At 50.7% G+C, this 19,289-nt stretch overlaps 1 protein-coding gene across 8 annotated transcripts in view; it reads left to right on the top strand.

Moving 5' to 3' along the window:
• Lpin1 (lipin 1) overlaps nucleotides 1-19,289 on the top strand; it is a 107,534-nt gene that overhangs the window by 39,692 nt on the left and 48,553 nt on the right. The window contains exon 1 of one of the 8 annotated variants that reach the window (XM_057768347.1): nucleotides 10,622-10,710. The exons of the other annotated variants lie outside the window; for them this stretch is intronic. The gene's annotated coding sequence lies outside the window, so the exon portion shown is untranslated. Of the gene's footprint in view, nucleotides 1-10,621; nucleotides 10,711-19,289 lie in introns of those variants that run through there. 8 annotated transcript variants of the gene reach the window in all.

Here is a 19,289-nt window from a genome sequence, read left to right as displayed (position 1 = left end):
CACAACTCGGGGGTTGTTCATTAAGTCTGCTGAGCTTTGCCTGTGGGCCCAGCACACAGCCGACCCTGTGGGGATGGGGAAACAGCAAGAAGTAAATCTCTCTCCCCCTCAACCCCAGGTTCTAGGTCAACCGTGGCAGGTGTCTGGGCAGCAAGCTGGCAGCCGCGGAGTATGCAGGTGATTTGGGGACTCTTATTGCTTGTTGGCAGCCACCATCCCTTTACAGTTTCCTTGTTGCTTCTTTAGAGATTCTGTGCCTGGACTTTGTAGATTTTTATCTTAAGCGGTGCAAAGGTTGATCCCCTGAACCACCTCCCAGCAGCTGAATAATTATTCGGGGGTTGGCTCAAGTGTCTTATCGCTGCCGATGGGCTGCACAGTAACCTGGTTTTCCCTGGAAGGCAGCTTCCCTCAATGAGGCTGGAGGACGGCGGCTCACTGGCTGACACCCAGGCTGGGGCTCAGGTTGCCCGGCTTGCTGGCCAGCTCTGAGGAAGGACTAAGGGACAGACCCCAGCAATGCCTTCTGGACAGGGTTGGCTTTATTTACTAAAATTAGCTTCTTTTCTGGTCCATTTAACGAACTGTTAAATCGTTGTTCCAGATTTTAAGTAAGAAAACCATAAACTAGTTGGTTTAACATCAGAAATTCATTTCTCACCATTCCAGAGGCTGGAAGTCCAAGATGAGGGAGCCAGCATGGTGTAGTTCTGGTGAGGGCTGGCTTCCTCTGGTCTCAGAAGAGCTCAAAGCTAACCCACCCTTGACTTTAGCTAACCCTAAACATCCCCTGAGCCCTGCCTCCTGGTACCGTCAGATCATGGGGGAGCATGTCAATGCATTAATCTGGAGGAAGTATAAAAATCCAGGTAACAGCAGATACTTCTTTCCATTGCGGCTAAAAAAATTATTCCATTTTTTTCTTCTATGCCTACAGAGGTCAGCCAAGGGTCTCAGATCCGTGAGGTGCTAGGAGGGGCAGCTCTTAACTGCTGAGCCATCTCTTCAGGCCCTGCTCTAGAGTGAGTTCATCTAGGGTTAGGGACATAGCTGAACTGGTAGAACGCTTGCCTACCATGCACAAAGCCACGGGTTTGCTCTTCCAAATTATTTATTGGATAAAACTGGGTGTAGTGGTCCATGGCTTGTCTACATAGCAAGCTGGAGGCTAGTCTAGGCTATATGAGTCCCTGTCTTAACCAAACAGAAAAATGAATAGATTGGCCTGGTATATATTTGATAGGGCTTTGGCAACTATTAAATTTTAGAAATACCAGTTGTAGGCATTGCCTCAAGTCCACAAGAGAAGGAGCAAAGGCCCGGATGAGGACTCTTTCCACCTGCTCTGCAACCTTGCAGACCAATGTACTGTCTTGGCTAACACCTGCTGTGATTGGCTGATACACGTGCCATTCAAGGTAGTCTGAAAGCGGGGAAGGCAGGAGCCTGCAGTGCTAGATGCCCATGTTCTGCTCTGAAGTGTATCCCAAAGGACCGAGTATAGGGCGGCAATGCAGATGCCTTACTAGGTCCAGAAGGCCTAGAAGTGGTCCAGGGAGGGAACACGGCAACATCTGACTGGAGGCAAGAATGCGGGATTCCTCCATCGCTTCATTCCGGGGCTCACTGCTGCTACCAGGAAAGGCCACTTAGGGCACTCACAGGGCATTGGAACAAACTTACTCCACTGCCTTGAACAGCCAGAGAAAGGGACAGATGTTGGAAACAGCAGTTTTTGGAGGCCAGGGCATGGGAAAAGGGAGGTAAATAGGAGATTTTAGCAGATCGCTTGCTGTTCTTCCAGAGATCGGGGCTGGATTCCCAGCACCCACGTTGGGTGGCTCAGAACCCCAGCTCCAAAGCATCTAATGACTTCTTCTGGCCTCCTTGGGAACTTGCACACATATACCACACCAAACACGTGCGCATGTGTGCATGTGCACAGACACAGGCGCTTGCGCGCGCGCACACACACACACCTTTAAACAGATACGCACAAGCTCAGAGGGGAAGCGGTGACCTGAATAGTGCCCAAAGGCTCCCCAGGAAAGAGAGTTTGGAGTTGATGGAGCTAGAATTTTCAGGGCAGAGCACAGAGAGGAAGGAACCCCGAGAGGTCAACAGAGGGGCTCCCTTGTGTTTTGTCTGAGCTTCAGTAAATACATGACTGTTAAAGCTTCTTCTGGTTGGAACAGTCTTCAGAGATGACCCAGGCCTGGGATAATCTGGGCTGGTGGCAACTTCATAACAGCACGCAGATTCTTTGGAGATCTTTTCTTTGGGCCAGGTGAAGCGGCGTAAATGAATGCAGACAGATTGGAAAAATATATACAGCTTTAATGGGGAAATAGACTTACAGAACCAGAGGTTCCCGCGGAGAACAGGAAAGCAGAAGGAGCGGCTGGGAGCACACCCGCAAAAATATCCTCGGGGGACCCTGCCCCCTGCTAGCAAGGTGATTGGCTGGGTCTCCCCTACACTTTCAACATAAGAAGTCCGGTCCTCCCTCCCTCCCAAGTGTGCCTGGATTTACTCACTCACGTGTAGTTCCCGGGAACAGACTGTGGAAGGCAGGGAGGGTGGTGGTGTGGTTGACTTTAGCAACTAGGTCGTAAAAGGTATTCTGGCTTCCCCCTTGCCTTCTCTTAGACCCACCACTCCAGGGGAAGCTACAGCTATACTACCCTATGGGGAAGGTCCCTGGGGAGGAGATCTGAGCTCTTTACCAACAGACAGGAAGCAAGCAAGCTCTTTTGGATGCAGGTCCTAGCCCCAGTCACTGTGACCCTTCCAGAGGTTACAGTTTGATTTCCCTATAGGATTGCTCTGTAGATCTTGGTGATGTCCGTTGGCCAACACTGCTAACTTTGAGGCAGCCTCAGGTGACCATTCAGGGCTGGAGGATTCCCGACAAAGCGGATCATTGAGCAGGAGATCAGGAAGGAAGTTCCACAGCATTAATGACAGATGGGTCCTAGCACGAGGAGCCAGACTTGAAATCATGCCTTAGAAGGATCCAACTCATCTCAAGTGTCTTACTGGCATCTCAGAGTAAAGCCCAAGAAACCTTAAAGGAATGTAACAGAACCTGGCCACCAACAAAGCAAAATGTCCTTGCAAAAACAAACAAACAAACAACAAAAAAACATGGGGTGTCTGGAGAAGCAGGAGCAGCGTTATTGCTGTCTGGAGAGAAATCACTCAGGAATTGTGTTTGCTGTGACCAAACAGCCCGCAGAAGCGGCTGAAAGTGTTGTTTGGCTTGGATCTTGAAAAGATCTCGCCCACCGTGGTGGGAAAGGCATCCTTGGGGAGTCTGTGGCCATGCGAGCATGAGGAGGCAACTTACCATAGCTCCGCAGCTTCGGGAAAGAGTTTGTGGAATTACAACCCTCAAGTTAGTGCCCCCACTGTTCTATGTCTACCTGGTTAGGTTCTGTGTCCCAGAGGTCCCTCTTGTTGCCACCAGCTGGGAAGCTAGTTTTCAGACACACAAATCCGTGGAGGCTGTTTACACTCAAACCACACGAGCAGACACAGAATCATCAGAGATGGCGGAATAGTAGACAAGTATGCAAAGATCAATTTATTTACTGTTTGTCGAATCAGGGGTTTTTCTGTGTATACATGGCTGCCCAGGAACTCGCTCTGTAGACCAGGCTGGCCTTGAACTCAGGGATGCGACTACCTCTGCCTCCCAAATGCTGGGATTAAAGGCCTGTGCTAACATGCCTACCATGCTTGGCTAAGATAATTATTCTTTAAAAAAATATGTATGAATGTTTTCCTGCACGGATGTACATATGCCATGTGCATGCCTGGTGCCCATAGAGGCCAGTCAGAAGAGGGTGTCAGATTCCCCCAAAACTGGACTTACAGATGGTTGAGCCATCACTCTGGGAACCGAACCTGGATCCTCTGCCAGAGCAGCCAGTGCTCTCAACTCCCGAGCATCTCTCCAGCCCCTAAAATAACTCCTCTCAGACAGCAACTGTGCCACTGATGACGCAAAATGTGAACACGTGGCGTCAGTGAGTGTCCTTCGGGGAAACAAGAGTCCATGGAACGCAGGCGGTTTGGGGTAGATGAGAGAGCTATGTGGGAGCTGGCTCACGGGCGCTAGATGCTGAGAAGCTCCAGTCTGAAAGCAGAGGACCAGGGAGGTCAGTGGGATCGTTCAGTTTTTGGGTAAGGGTAGGGAAACTTGGAGTTCAGATGTTCAAAGGCAGCGGGATGACAGAAGGAGACAGAAGAGGAAGAGAGAATGGATTCTACTTCCCTTTGTCTTTGTGTGCTGACTGAGTATGTCAACTTGACCAAAGCTAGAGTCATTGGAGAGGAGGGAGCCTCACCTGAAAAAGTGCCTCCATAAGGCTGGGCTGTATGCAGGCCTGTAAGGCATTTACTTAGCAATTGATGGGGGAGGGCCCACACACACCAGCCCACTGTGGGTGGTGCCATCCCTGGGCTGGTGGTCCTGGGTTCTATAAGAAAACAGGCCGAGCAAGCCAGTAAGCAGCACCCCTCCATGCCCTCTGCATCAGCTCCTGACTCCAGGTTCCTGCCCTGTTTGAGTTCCTGTCCTGACTTCCTCCAGTGATGGACTTTGATGTGGAAGAGTACGCCAAAGAAACGCCCCCTTCAGGTTGCTTTGGTCATGGTGTTTCGTGACAGCAATAGTGACAGGCCTTCAGCTGAGGGATGCTGACTGCCCCCATTGATGGAAAATCTTTCTTACTCAGCCCTTTGATTCAGATACCATTCTCTCTTAGAAACACCAATGATGTACCCAGAAAGCAAAAAGAAAAAAAGCCAAAGAAAGGAGGGGGGGAGCTTTACCAGCTATCTAGGTGGTTCTGAACTCAGGTAAGCTGGTTTTTAGAAATAATTAGTGCAAACTCAGCAAGACCCAGGGTTGTTTCTCTTAAGAGGGGAGATGATCTTCACTCTACCTTGACCATGAGCTCAATGCACGGTATGGTCACAGGGCAGAGGCCATCGAGACATCAGTACTGGGCCTGGCAGGCCCAGAGGAGTGACTGAGCTGGCCCCAGAGTTCTGTCTCAATTATGACACCAACTTGCTTGGTGACTCTTTTGACCATGAAAGTGGGTCTGGCCATGATCCTGTGGGTATCATGGAGAGAAGATCATTTGCTTAGTAGATGCCTACCTGGTTGGCATCATGTCGCCGTGTCAAGAGTGTTGTTATCTGCTGAGATGTCCCGACCTGCTGTGAGCTACAGCTTGGGAAAATGAACAGTAGACTTGGTTTCTTAAATACTTGTCATTCATCCATCAGCAATATGTTTTTGGCCACTGAGTGAGAGCTAAGGCTGGTCCAGTGACAAGAATTTTACTTGACATCCATGACCAAACACAGTAACTCACGTGACTGCTCCAACATGCTGAGTTGCGGCTGGTCACTCATGATGAATATCCGAGGAAATTGAGGTTAAGTCACACATGCCTCATAGCTGGGCTGGACTTGGAAGTCAGGCCCACAAGATTTTAGCTCCTAGACATTGCATACTCATCCAGGTTGCTTATTGCTCCTTAGAGCTGAAAGCAAACATCATGCCCTCAAGGGAGACAGCTGCATGCTTGTGAGCTTCAGATGAAAGATCAATGACTTCCATAGGCTGACTGGGGTCGGTGTGCCAGGGTGTGGGAGGACCACAAATACAGCATGCCACTGAGTTGGCCTCTTTTCATCCTAGGTCAAAGCAAGGGCAAGAGACTCATGATGCCAGCAGGCCTAGCGTGAAAAAGGAGACACGAAACTCCATTGACCTGGACACACTCAGGCCAAAGAAACTGGCGGGAAAGATCTAGGGGCAGCGTACTGGACAAGCGCGTGCCGTGTAGTCTAACGTCTGTTAACTGCCTAATGACTGTTTACCGGCCGTGTGACTTCAGCCATGTCTTGGTGACTTACTTTCCTCATGAAGGGTCTGGGTCAACCAGTGTTGTCTACCCCATAGGCCTTGTTGAAGAAGAAACATAACATACAATCTAGAAATGGTTCTGATTCGCAGAAGTCTCTAAATGCTAGCCACCGCTGTCTGTACTCTGTCACTATTGGTCACCTCTCTGCCTCTCTCTACAAGGGGAACCCTTTTTGCTTTTAACCTTTACTTTTTGAACGATTGGCCTGTATCTGTTGTACTCAGTGATAGATTTCACGGAGCTATTTTCTTTAAGCGTGTCAAATATTCTGACCACAGTTGTGCTCAACTTTAAACCCTTTAAAGTTTCTCTGCATCTCTGCCCTTGCTGATCTCCTTTCTGGGAAGCTAGCTGGTGTCTTAGCTGGGAAATGTGAGACACATCGCTCGCAGGACTGCTGCCCCTCACGTGTCCGCCTGACAAGGTCACAGGTGACTCAGGAACTGGCTGGGGACTGTTTTGTTTGTTCCTAGGAGCAGTGAGTAGCTTCCCCAGCGGATGCTGACTCCCGTCAGTCTTCCTCAGTTCCTTGGCATCTCTGTGCCTGTGCTGTCTTGTACCTTCTGCTCTAGCCTGGTTCATTGTGATTCTTTCAGGTGACCACAGTGGAAAGGTATGATGGCCCCTCTCTTGCTTTCTTTCAAGGAGAGAGGTATCTTACCTAGTAGCTGTGACTGTCCCTGTCCAACTGAGGCCAGCCACAGCCTCTGTCAGCCCTGGTGTACCTCAGCATCTCTCCAAAGGCTGTTGGCTATCCCCTGTTCTTAGCCCCTCCATCTGGCCTGGATTTGCCTAAATGACTGCCCACACAGGATTCCAAACTGGGTAGAGTCCTCTTGCTTGGAGACTTGGCTTCTAAAACACTTCATCAGCGGACAACCCTTGGGTCCATTGCGTTATTGAACACGTGATCACTACTTTGAGACTGTGTGCCTGCTGAGGACAGGTGCCCCTGTGTAACCTGGGCACCTACTGCACAGGCCACTGTGCTGAATGGGGTGGGGGGAGTAAGGGAACGAGAGGCTGTGGGTCGTGGTTGCTCCTCCCAGAGATGGGACTAGGGAGCCTGGCTACAGTGTGGGTGTGTCCTACAGGTGCTGGCCCTGAGACTTGTGTGTTGGCTGCAACTGTGTGGTGTGCCTGGGTCCCTGGGGAGCCTGAGTGTTGCTTGCTTCTGGCATGTTGGGGAACGGATTGGAGTAGCAGAGCTCCAAGTTGCCCATTGGCTGCCAAGGAGTAGTTTTGCCCTAATTAAGATGGCCCCGTGACCTTCTAAAGTCTTCTGCCCCTGATGCTTTTGTTCCTGCCCTTTGCCATTCCCGGATTACCTTCCTCCTTTTCTGCCTTTGGAACCAGGGCCTTTTATAGCCACCACGACCCCCGAAATTCTCCCAGGCAAGCCATAGTGCCACGGGCTGCATCCTGCCTCTGCTGGCCTTTCCCACCGCTCTGTTCTCTGTCCTCCCAGCCCCTGGTGAGGTGGTACCAGGTGGCGGGGGTGGTGGTGGCGGCGGGGGGGGGGTGGTGGTGTCCCACCTTACTTCAGATGTCCTCAGTAAGGAAATCTCTGCGATGAAACTGCCTCATGTGTCAATGGATTTGTTGGGGTTCTAGCACCCCGACAAGCTAACCTCTGCGGCCTGTCTTCAACAGGCCAATTAGACAGGTAACGGGGCAGAAGAGAGAAAGGAAATGCATTCAGCGTGGAGCCATTGAGAAGAGGAGGAGGAAGAGGAAGGAAGCCTCTTCCTGGGAGACTCGTGTCCTCTCTGCTGGACACCAGGCTCAGCTCTTGTCTTTTCCCACCGTGGGAGTTCTAGGGGAATCCTAGTTTCTTGAGATCCATTGTCTCAAAGAGGCCCATTAAGGGCTAGCCTTAGACTCAGAGGAGCCTCCCATTCCCAGAAGCCCTAGACATTGGTATTCTTTTCTTCTGGGACAACACCCGGTGCCGGCTGAGATTCTTCTGGGATTTTGCAGAGCTGACCTCTGGAAGGAGAGGCCAGTCAGTTGTCTGCCTATAGGGGTGTGGCTGTGAGGGGCTCATGTAGAGGGCGTAGAGGGGGATGCCCCCCGCTCTGCCCACACCTGCCCGGGGATCCTGGGCCAGAGCTGTTAGCAGTGGAGCAGTCTGCCAGGAAAGCAGAGCCCAAAGACTTAAAACAGTCATCACCGCTGGAGAGGGAGGAGGTGAGGAGGTGAGGAGGTGGGGAGGTGGGGAGGTGGGGAGGTGGGGAGGTGGGGAGGTGGGGAGGGAGGAGGTGAGGAGGTGGGGAGGTGGGGAGGTGGGGAGGTGGGGAGGTGGGGAGGTGGGGAGGTGGGGAGGTGAGGAGGTGGGGAGGTGGGGAGGTGGGGAGGTGGGGAGGTGGGCCTTTCATATTCTCATGGGCAGGGCAGGGGCCGGTTCATGATGCCTATCTTCTCTGAGGGACCAGGGAGCCGCAGCTATGGGATGGAACAACTGCCAAGTCCTTATGGAATTCAGAGTACTGGGTTTTAGAATTGGAAGTCTAGTCAGTAACAGTGCCCGAAATATAACAGGTCCCTTTTCCAGCCTCCAAATGGACCCGTTTCACCAACACCCCCACCCACTTCCTGGATTGTGAAACTGAGTCTGGAATCTAGGATGCTGTGTGGCTCAGCCCGGGTTTGACTACTTCCTCCTCTAGCCAGAGTCATTAGGTTATTTCCCCTCTTCCGACTGGGGCTGAACACAGCAGGTGCAGGGATTGGCTCAGGGGATCACCTCAGCTTGGGGCTGAGTCACCACAGAGCCTCCAGCTAAGTGGCTGACAACACAGCCTGGGGCCTCACCAAGGGGGCTCCAGAAATTGCCAGGGCTAGAGCACCTGGGTTTCAGAGCATCGTTTTCTGTATAGTGACTTAGTGAATGTTTCTGAAAAAAGTGACGTGTGTGTGTGTGTGTGTGTGTGTGTGAACCAATCCTCAGGTTCATTTGTGGGGGTGGGGTAAGGGTGCTTTGGGCTGAATTTTATGTCTTCAAGAATCTTCCCTTTAGATCTGAATAATGTAAAAAAAATATATATCTTTTTTATTTATTTCTTAAAGATTTCTGCCTCTTTCCCGCCACCGCCTCCCATTTCCCTCCCCCTCCCCCATCAAGTCCTCCGTAAAGGGCAGAATGTAGGACTTGCTTTCTGGAAAGCCTGGAGGGTGGAGGAGGGGTCAGGATGCCTTCATTTTGGGGCCCAGAGCCCCAGGAATTCGTGGGCAGTGGTGACTGTCCTTGTGGCTGGTTAAGAATTGCCCCAAGTGCTGGGGCCCTTCCAGACACCTGGCTTGACAGCGGACCCACTCTAGCGTGCTGATCTCCAGGATGTCCTCACCTTGCCAATCTCCCAGTCCCCCACCTCTGCATCCAGAGCTCCTGGGTGGAGCCAGCTCAGTCTGGCTGAGTTTCCCTGTGGGTCTGACTGGACCTCACAAGTGAGCTATTGGACTGGGGCCATAGCTTGGTTGGTAGAATACTTGCCTGGAGTGCATAATCCTTGACTTTGATCTCCAACACCTGACAAATTCAGTGTAGGGGTGTGCATCTGTGATCTCAGCAGTATGGAGGCTGAAGGATCAGAAGTTCAAGGTCATCCTTAGATGTGTAGAATTTGAGACCAGTCTAGGATACACAAGACCTCTCCCTCGATATAAGTTAGTTTTCCCCCGAGATGGAGCAAAGCACTGTCTTTCTGATCCCCACCTCCTCCCCGGTCTCCTGGAGTGCTGTGAGCAGGCGCCCACTCCTGTCATACAGTCCCATTAGACAGCATTACACAGCTCCCTTCTCGGGATAACATCTAAATGACACTCCGACTCTCTGTGGCCTACAAGACCTCAGATATGTGTTCTTCAACAGGCTTCTTTCCCGGTCTCTGCAGTGATTCCCTAGAAAGCACCGCCTCTCTGGACGGTCTTTATATAAATACATACATACATGCATACAGATACATATATAATTATATACATGTATATGTGTATAATTATACACATGTATCTGTATCTATCTATATCTTGATGTTTATTAGCTGGGAATGTGGCTCAGTTGGTAGAGCACTTGCCTTGCACACAGAAGCCCTGGGCTCCCTCCACTGCAGGCATAAACTAGGCATGCTGGAGGCTGCTGTAATCTCAGCACCTGGGAGGTGACAGGCAGATCAGAAGTTCAGGATCCTCCTGGGCTACATAGGAAGCTTGGAGCCAGCCTGGGACATAGGAGTCCCTGTCTCCAAAGCAAAGCAAGACTTTAACTTATTGTCCTTTCGGGTCTCAGCAACACTCGAGAGTGACTTGATCTGGCTTGGCATCATTTGTTATTTATTTTTTTCTTGGCTTTTGCTTCCCGTTGGCAAATGTAAGCCAGGAGGGAGGTAGGGTGTAGGGGCACTGAGAATGTAGGTTGTCGTCTGGCTCACAGCACAACAAGGGGAGGACGAAGTGTAAACAGCAATAAGGTCAAGAAGCTGTCAGGCTGTTGGAGTAGAAGACTTTGGCTCTAGGGAGGAGACACAGGGTCCCTATGCTCTATAAACCTAAGGCAGACAGTCCAGTCTATGGAAGGCTGGGGTGGGATGGGGAGGTAGTGGGCCCTGGAAGCATCCCAGCTACACCGCTCTTCTGAAGTCCCCCTGGTGCCGCCCTACAAGCCCCGCCCCCGATCAGGCCCCGCCCCTCATCGTGCTCTAAACTGACAGCAGCTTCAGGCCTGGTGTTTGCATACAAAGGCGGCCCACGCGCGCAGTTCCTCTTGGTGAGTAGCAGCGGGGACATGGGTCCCAGATCACACCCTGAGGCCCATTCTTGGGTTGTGGGGACCCGCCAGGAGGCTATGAGGGCTGCCTCGCATCCTGGGCCTTGTCATGGAGCGCACGACTTTGCAGGGACCCCACGGGGGGAGACGGGGGGGGGGCGGGGGGAGGCTGGGATCCGGATGAGACCCATCCCGAGGGGCTTAGGATTCAGGCTTTGCCGCCCTGGATACTGTGGTCAGACTGGGAGGTTGACCTCCGTGCCCAAGGGCACACCTCCGCAGGGTGGCAGCAAGCTGGGAACCCTGATTCTCAGGTTACCCGGCAGGCCTCCGCGCTGCTTTGCGGTGTGGTGGTCGCTGGGCCTGCCTCTCCACCAGCCTGGGCGACAGACCGTTTTTGCATGGAGAAGGTCAGGGGAATGTAGAGTGACAAGCAACGCATTGGAAGTCATCTTAAGTAATGGGACGGTGGTTAGAGTCGGGGTGGCTGCCTGCTAATTTGTGTTCCAGTAGTTGCTGCAGACACCCACCCTACTATGGAAAGGAAGTCAGAAACGAAAGCCCTGGGCAGTGCTGGTCTGGGGATTGGGGGACACAGTGGCTTCCCACAGGGTAGTGAAGTTGTGGGGAGGGTGAGTCTGTAACGGTCAGGTCCTTAGAGGAGGGGATAGCGATCCAGGAGGGTTCAGACGTGAAGGGCCCACCCCTTGTTTCCATACTGTGTGTTTTATGAATGAAAGCAGTTTATGGGTGCATAATAATTAAGGCCTGATTAGCACCCTGGCAAGGGAACTTTGCAGCGTCCCCAGAAAGGCTGAAGGATCCCAGTGTGTCTGGTTCCCCTTGTTGACAGAGCTTCCTGTTTGCTGACATGGCTTTTGCTGACATGGCTTCTGCTGTCATGGGTTTTGTGTGTGGGTGTGTGGGTGTTTTTGGCCCTCATCTCTGCTTGTGTAGAGGCTGATGGTTGAGTTGGGAAGCCTGGTACTGTCTTGGTACCGTCTTGGTGGCTGTGCCACCCCATGTGACTTCTTCCCTCTGGGGGTGGCAGTTGCCAGCATTCTTACCATGCTTTGTCGCTTCGGAACAGGAGTGCTAGTGAAAGGGATAACATGCCTGGTCTTGTTGCCTGAGTGATAACTTGGGGGTCTGATGAGGAGATGGGATCCTCCGCTGCTGTCCTGAATGGGGAGGTATCTGCTGGAGGGGCTGGGTCAGGCCTTTTGCTTATCTATTGTGCTCAGGACTTTGGGCTGGAGAGAGGAAAAGGGTCAAGAGATGGCAGGACAGCTGACCACTGATAGCTGGAAACCTATGGGCCAGAGAGGCAGGCTTGGAGCCTGATTATCAGTTTCCCTATCTAGAGTGAGTGAAAAAAAAAAAAACAACAACCATAAAACCACGGCTTCATTTACCCGATTATTGCCCAAATGACATGCTTCAGAACAACTTCAGACTGTTTCTCCAAGGGGGAGCTCAGGGTTCCACTGAGGACCCTTTGTGGAGCTGGGCTAGTCCTGGCTAGCTGTTGCTAGCTTCTGGTCCATACCTGAGCTGCCTTGGCTCACTCCTCCCCCAGCTTAGATTATGAATCCATTCTTCTGGGGTCTTCTCCCTCTTCAGGTTCAGGGTGTGAAAGGGACCAGTAATTTTATGAATTGATTTTAGCCAGTATGTAGGTGGAGATGTTTGTGCTCTAGGATAGCTGGGCAGGGGTTTGGTGTCCTGTGCACTATCAGCCCTGGTCTTTGGAGCTTTTTGCAAAACAACCAGGAGTGAGTGATGCAGGCTGGTCCGTGAACCGACTGCCCTTGAACGTCCTCACATGTGAATTTGGAGCTGTTGTAGCTTGGACTGGCCCGGAACTTGTTATGTATGTAGCCCAGGCTGGTCTTGACCTGTGTTGCCCGGCCTAGCCTGGGACTCAGGCTCATCCTGCCTCAGCCTCCTTCATGGATGCTGGAATCTCAGGCATGTGCCGCCTCACTCTGTCTGACACCATGTTTATTATGGAACACGAGTATACCTTTCCAGTACCCCTGTATTCATCTGAATCAGTACTGATCCCTGCTCTGCCTTTTTTTGTGTGTAGGTACAATCTGAATTCTTTAAATACATGCAAAGTACTCTGCCGTAAGAGACTTAGTACTGTGGCAAGGACCCTTTAGGGGCTACTTGCTAGTGCCTCCGGGTGGCGGGTCCTGTTTAAGTCACCCGTCTTCCAGGCCCAGAATGGAGCTGCAGTTCTCTTGGACAGGCAGGGGATATGTGACCATTACAGATGGGCTGGGACAGGAATGGAGGGGGAGGTGCGAGGATAGACAGAGGTCCCAGGAGCAAGATGTGCAGCTGGCTCGGGGGCCCTCGCAAGTGTGTGAAAAGACACTGGCACTTCCAAGGAGAGCAAAGATCCTGCGCCCTGCAAGGGAGCTAATGGTTAAGGGCTGAGGTTCCGAGTCCCAACTCAGGGCAGGGTTACAGAGCACAGGGGTCACGTTGTGTCTGTGTGTCTCTTTCCTGTTGGCCAGATCCCGGGTGCTTCTTGGCGGGGACGTGAGGACACTTATTACCTGGGATTATAATAATTCCCACTTGTTGCCAGAGCTCAGCTCTGAGAAGTCTGAGTGTCACTTAGCTGACCTTCCAGCCAGGCCAGGGACCATGTTCTAGTTGTCCCTGCCACTCGGACAACCTTATCAGAAACAGTATTCAAAATTAGTGTTTGTGTGTGTATGTATGTGTCTGTCTGTCTGTCTGCATGCCGTAGCGTGACTGTGGAGATCAGAAGACAACTTCAGAGAATCTCTTCTCTGCCCCTACCCTGTGGGTTCCAGGGCTTGAACTGAGGGCCTTAGACTCTTCAGTAAACACTTGTCCTAGTGAGCTCAAGCCCCTTCACGTCCCTTTTGTGCGGAGTAGCTTTTAATGACACAGAGACCCTGAGACCAAATGTACAGCAGTTTTCAGACCTCCCATTAAAAACTGACGTGAAAGAAATGCTTGTGTGGATGGAAAAGCCAAGGTCAGCCATCTACCCCCTATGAGTATGGGTATTTATAGCGCCTGCAACTCCCTTCCACTTTTAATAGACTCACACTATTCCATATTTAATATGGATGGTCCATAATTTGTCCATCCAGGGTCTCGTTGGTCTTGAAGTGATTTCTGCTTTTCTTCCATCACAGCCAAGTCTACGGCGACTGCCACCCACAAAGATGCTATTGTCTCTGGGGGCTAGTGAGCTGGCTCAGCAGGTAGAGGTGCCTGCTGCCAGCCAGAATGACTGGAGTTTGATTCCTGGAACCCTCATTCGTGGAACAAGAGAACAAACTCACTAGTTCTGTGGGTGCAAAGCACAGGCTCCTACTAGTTGCTTTTAAAATCTGAGGTCACATATATTCTGTGACATGAGCATGCACGTGCCTGTGCGAACGCACACGCTAAAAACACTATCTTCTTTCATCTGTAGAATCAGATTTTGCCGTGGAATTGCTAGGGTTTGCTGACCTGTGCGAAGGATTAGAGCTGAGTGTATGGTCTGTGATTCTGCTCTCACTATTGGAGGATTTATGGAATGCTTTGATTTGGGACCTTCTGAAAGGCCTTAAAAAGTTAATCATTTTGTTCAGGGGTGTGTACGTGCAAGTGGGAGTGTCTGTGTAGGTATGTATGTGTGCAGGTGGGTATGTCTGTGTGCAAGTGTGTGTTTGCAGATGTGTATGCGTGCAGGTGTATGTGTGTAGGTGTGTGCGTGCAGGTGTGTATATGTGTGCGGTTTGTGTGCAGGTGGGAGTGTGTGCGTGTAGGTGTGTGTGCGCAGGTGGGAGTGTCAGTGTAGGTATGGTTTGCAGATATGTATATGTGTGTTCAGGTGTGTGTGTGTGTGTGCAGGTAGGAGTGTCTGCATAGGTATGTGTGTACAAGTGAGTATATCTGTGTGTGTGTATGTGTGTGTATGTGTGTGTGCAGGGTACATGTGCACTTTTGGGGGCCAGAGGTGGACCTTCCTTAGGTCCATGTTACCTTTTGAACTAGACTCTCTGAGTTTGTTGCTACTAGTTGAGTTGGATTAACTGTCCTGGCGAGTCCCAGGGATTTCATAATCCTTCCCAGTCCTTTCCAGTCCTCCCCAGTGACTCACGCCTGGCTTCTAATGTGGGTGCTGGGATTAAATTCAGGTCCTCAGGCTTTGGAGACTCTTCCTTATGGACTGAACCATCCGTCTATTGATCTGCATGTGTGTGAGTCTGGGATGATGAACTTCTCGGACACAACCATCCAGGTTTTCTCTGCTGTCTTGTGAGCCTCTGATGTTACTGTGACAAGTTTTCAATGGCGCTGGTCTGAGGTCACCCCCAAATGATACTAATATTCCAGGTGGTGGAATTGCACTAATAAAGTTGTGGGGTTAAGAGAGCTATTGCAGGACTTTTGAATTTTGGCAGATTTAAAAAAATGGGCAGGGGAACTGCATTTTTTGGCAGGTTCATGAAGCCTCCTGATGGATTCTAACAAGTCTGAACAAAATGTAGACTTTTCTAGTGTCGTAATTAGATGAGACTTGTGGCACCGCTTGGTGATATATGTCTCTAGGCCATGTCTGGGATGGTCTCAGGCTGGGGTGGTGGCTGTGCCAAGCACCTGCAGAATGCCAGGGTTGATGTGGGGGAGGGTGGTGGCCTCCAGTTTCAGGCTGGGGCCTTGAAGTGGGGTTCTCTTCCCCACAGGAGCTCCATGTCCATTTAGGAAGTTCTTACCCGGAGATGGCGTTTCAGAGACCTTAGTGATGGTTCAGAATGTCAACCCAGAAGCGGCCACATCTAAGAAGGAAAAGAGTCCGTTGTTTTGTGACTCCAGAGTCCCACAAAGTCTTGGTTTGCATTAGCTGTGATTCTCAGCCTGTGAGCCGCGAGTGACCCCTTTGGGTGGTCCAATGGCCCTTTCAGAGGAGTCGCATATCAGATTTACATTATGATTCATTACCAGGGGCAAACTTATATGAAGCAGCGAAAATAATTTTATGGTCGGGGATCACCTCAATAAGAGGAACTGTGTTAAAGGGTTGCAGTGTTAGGAAGGTTGAGAATCATTGCTCTAGAGAATCCCAGGGTAGTCAGAGGATCTTTTAAGACCTGGTTAAGTTCTTCAAAATATGTTTGAGCCAGAAACACTGCAGTCCCGAGGAGGCTGGCTCACTTGTTTGGAAGAGCATAGCCCAGTGGCAAAAGGGACTAGATGGAAGTCATCTCTAAGCACAGTGGCCAAAGGCATTTAGCCTACAGAAGAAAACCCAGTGTGGAGGCAGGAAATGGAGAAACGGACAACTAATGCCTAGGCTGGCGTACAAGAGACAGGTGGTGTTCGTTAAAAAAAAAAAAAAAAAATCCTGTCCTCAGCTTGTTCAGTCCTGCGAGGCGCAGTATCTTGCCACATTTCAAGATAAAAGCCAGCAACCCGGAAAGGCTTTGGTGGCCAGCGTCTTCCAGCTGGTCCACCTGAGATGGAGTGTCTGCTTTGTTCTCTCTGGCTGGTTCGATCTTTCTCACCCAGGAGTTTTCCAGAGGCTTTCTTCAGACCGAACCTCTCCCCTTCTGCCTCCTTTCAAGGAAGCTATGGCACTGTGGTGGTGATGAGATTATGGCCCCTGGAGGCACCTCTGCCCTGGCAGGGTTGTTCTGGCTGCTTATCTTCAGGCTAATCGAATTAGCTTCTTCCTTGAGCTTTTCAATGCCAGGGCAGCTGAAGGAAGTGAAACCTGGGACTTTGCGTCTCATGATTTGAACTGTAGAACTTTTAAAGAAAAATTTGTGCAGTGTTTATTGAGAAGAGACCCCGGTATGGGGGCAGAGAAAGAGCCATTTCTATCACCTTACCTGATTCCAGCCCAGTGGGTGCCTGAGAGGACCTGCCTTAGATTGGCTTATTAAAGGCCACTGTTGGTCACATGCCTCCTGGGTGGAACTATGCCTTGCACCTCAGGTCTTTTACTTATGTTTTTGAGGCAGAGATCTCAGGTAGCCCAGGCTGGCCTTAAACTTGGATTGTAGCAGAGGATGACCCTGAACTGATTTTCCTGCCTTTACCTCCCCAGTACTGGGATTGCAGACTGCACCATTGTACCTGGCTTTATGCAGTGCTGGGGCTCGAACCCAGGACTTTGTGCTTTCCAGACAAACGCTGTACCAGCTGAGCTGCATCTCCAGCCCTTAAGTCATTTAAAGTGTGCCACTCAGTGCAGCAATCACCACACTGCTCCAGAACAGACACCCTTCATCCAAACGCCCCTCTCACCCTGTTTCTGTTCCCTCCCAGCCCCTGTAGCTGCTGTTCTGCTTGCATCCCCTTGGAGTCTTCTCTAGGTCTGTCTGGTTTGATGGCCTCTTTCACTATCCTCATGCCTTCCTGGCTTATCGTGCCTGTGTTGTGGCAGCTTGCAGAATCCCCTCCCCTCCTTTTCTTGCATATGTGTTTATGTGTACATGTATGTAGAGGCCAGGAGTGCATGTTGGATGTCTTCCTCTTTCCACATTGCGTACTGAGGTCAGGGTCTCTTGCTGAACCCAGAGCTCACTGACTGGGCAAGTCTGGCTGACCAGCTTGCTTTGGGGACCTCTTTCCCTGCCTCCTAAGCTCTGGTTACAGGTGTACCACCATGTCTAACTGAGTTCATGTGGGCATTGTGGATCTGAATTCTACCCCTCACTCCTGCATAGCAAGTGCTTTATCCTCCACGCTACCTCCTCAGCCTCCATCATTTCCCCATCATTCCACATGTTGTCTAGGCAGCCCCTGGGTCTAGATATTAAGGATAATTAATTCCAAGAAGACTGTTGTCTGGTGGGGCTTAGGAACAGTGTCCTGGTGCCCTCACAGAGAACCTTTTAACATCTGCAGAGGCTTCCAACAGATAGCTGCTTCTGGCTATTTGCAGTAAGAAAATACAGTAGCCTCACTCTTCGCTCAGACAGTGCATGGTTACCCAGGGGGTGAGTTCTCGGGGTTGTTCACAGGGGACTCTGCCTATTCTAGGTTTTTCCCATTAGAAAGAACCTGTTGGAACAACGAAGTGTTCAGGCTCCTTCCAGCTTGGACTCGTCTGCTCTACATTCCTGTGCCTGGGAGGGTTGCTTTCTTGAGGTCACAGGGCAGAGCAGCCGTGAGCATTGGTGACGAGGGGTGCCTCTCGGGGTGCTAAACGGAGAGAGAGAGCATCCTTATCTCTGACCCGTAAGGATTGGAATTGGGCCTCTAGGCATTTGGGACTCTGCACACTCATTTGAACCTGGGAAGCTGGGATGCTGAGATCTGCTAACTGCCCCCAACTCACAAACCTTTTTCTTTCCTGTGTAATGTAAACTGAAGCCCCCACCCCAAAGATACACACCCAGTATTAAAGATTCTAGAAGGCTAAACTGTTAAGTGATTGTGGAGAGTTAGAATCTTGCAGATCCAGAGCTTAGTTTGGGCTGCTTTTATACTTTGTTTTCTAAACAGCCATTCACTGTCCACACATTTGTCTGACTGTGTTCCTCACCTTACCGCTGCTGTGATAAAACACCATGACCAAGATGGTTATAGAAGGAAGGCTTTACTTTGGATTATGGACCCAGGGGGAACAGAGTCCTCACTGTATGGAGTATGGCAGCAAACAGGGGCAGGAAGCTGAGGGTTCACACTGTTAAATGCAAGCGGGAAGCAGAGTGAACTGGAAGTGACGGAGGCTTTTAAGCCCACCCCAGCAACATACTTCTAGCATGGCTCCATCACTTAAGGCTCTCCAAAACAGGGCCACCAGCTGGGGACTAAGTGTCCAGATGCTCAGACTGTGGGGGAGATTTCTCATGCAACATACCACACTGATCTAATTTCCTCTGGACTATCAGTATCTTGCAAAGGTCTTCTGCTGGCTTCCACCAGTTCAGAAGTTAAGGATGTCATTAGAATACACTGGAAACCTGTAGCAGAGTTTTCTCTCTTTATTGTATTCCCTGCTTATGTGGTCCCTGCCAATTATTAGGTAAATAGCTTGATGTATGATTTTCTTTGTCCTGTGACTGATACAGTCCCATGTAACTAATGGTGGCATGTTCTAATGGTGGCACCCATGATTTAGGGCATTCGGAATCTGTGTTTTGGGGCAGTTCTCACCTGTATTTGCTTTAGAATAAACCACCTCTTACTCCATTTGAAGTGAGAGCTGTGTTTGCTTCATAGCAAGGAAAGGTTCAAAGTGGGTCTCAGCTGGCAGCCAGAGAGCTTGCATGGTCTGTTGCTCAGCCATAAACTCAGACCCTGTAGGAGCAGGGAGGAATTAGGAGAGGCCACGGTGGACATCACAGGGGCCTTCACCGAACCAGACTAGAGTTGATTCAGCATCCAGTGAGCCTGCTTCTGGCTTTGTGACACTGGGACCTATTTTTTGGTCCCCCTGTGAAAGGCCTCCTACCCACAGGGTTCTTGTGAGGTGCAGGGATAGGAGACATAATAGAAATTGTGCAAAAACACCCTTAAAATGCTCCCTCTTTTGCTAGGTACAGCAAAAGTTAAAATTTCAAGTTTAATGCGAGGGTGACAGGCAA

This window comes from Chionomys nivalis, chromosome 1, assembly GCF_950005125.1.
Source record: "Chionomys nivalis chromosome 1, mChiNiv1.1, whole genome shotgun sequence".
NCBI classification, from domain to species: domain Eukaryota; kingdom Metazoa; phylum Chordata; class Mammalia; order Rodentia; family Cricetidae; genus Chionomys; species Chionomys nivalis.
This window is presented reverse-complemented; position numbering and strand designations above follow the sequence as displayed.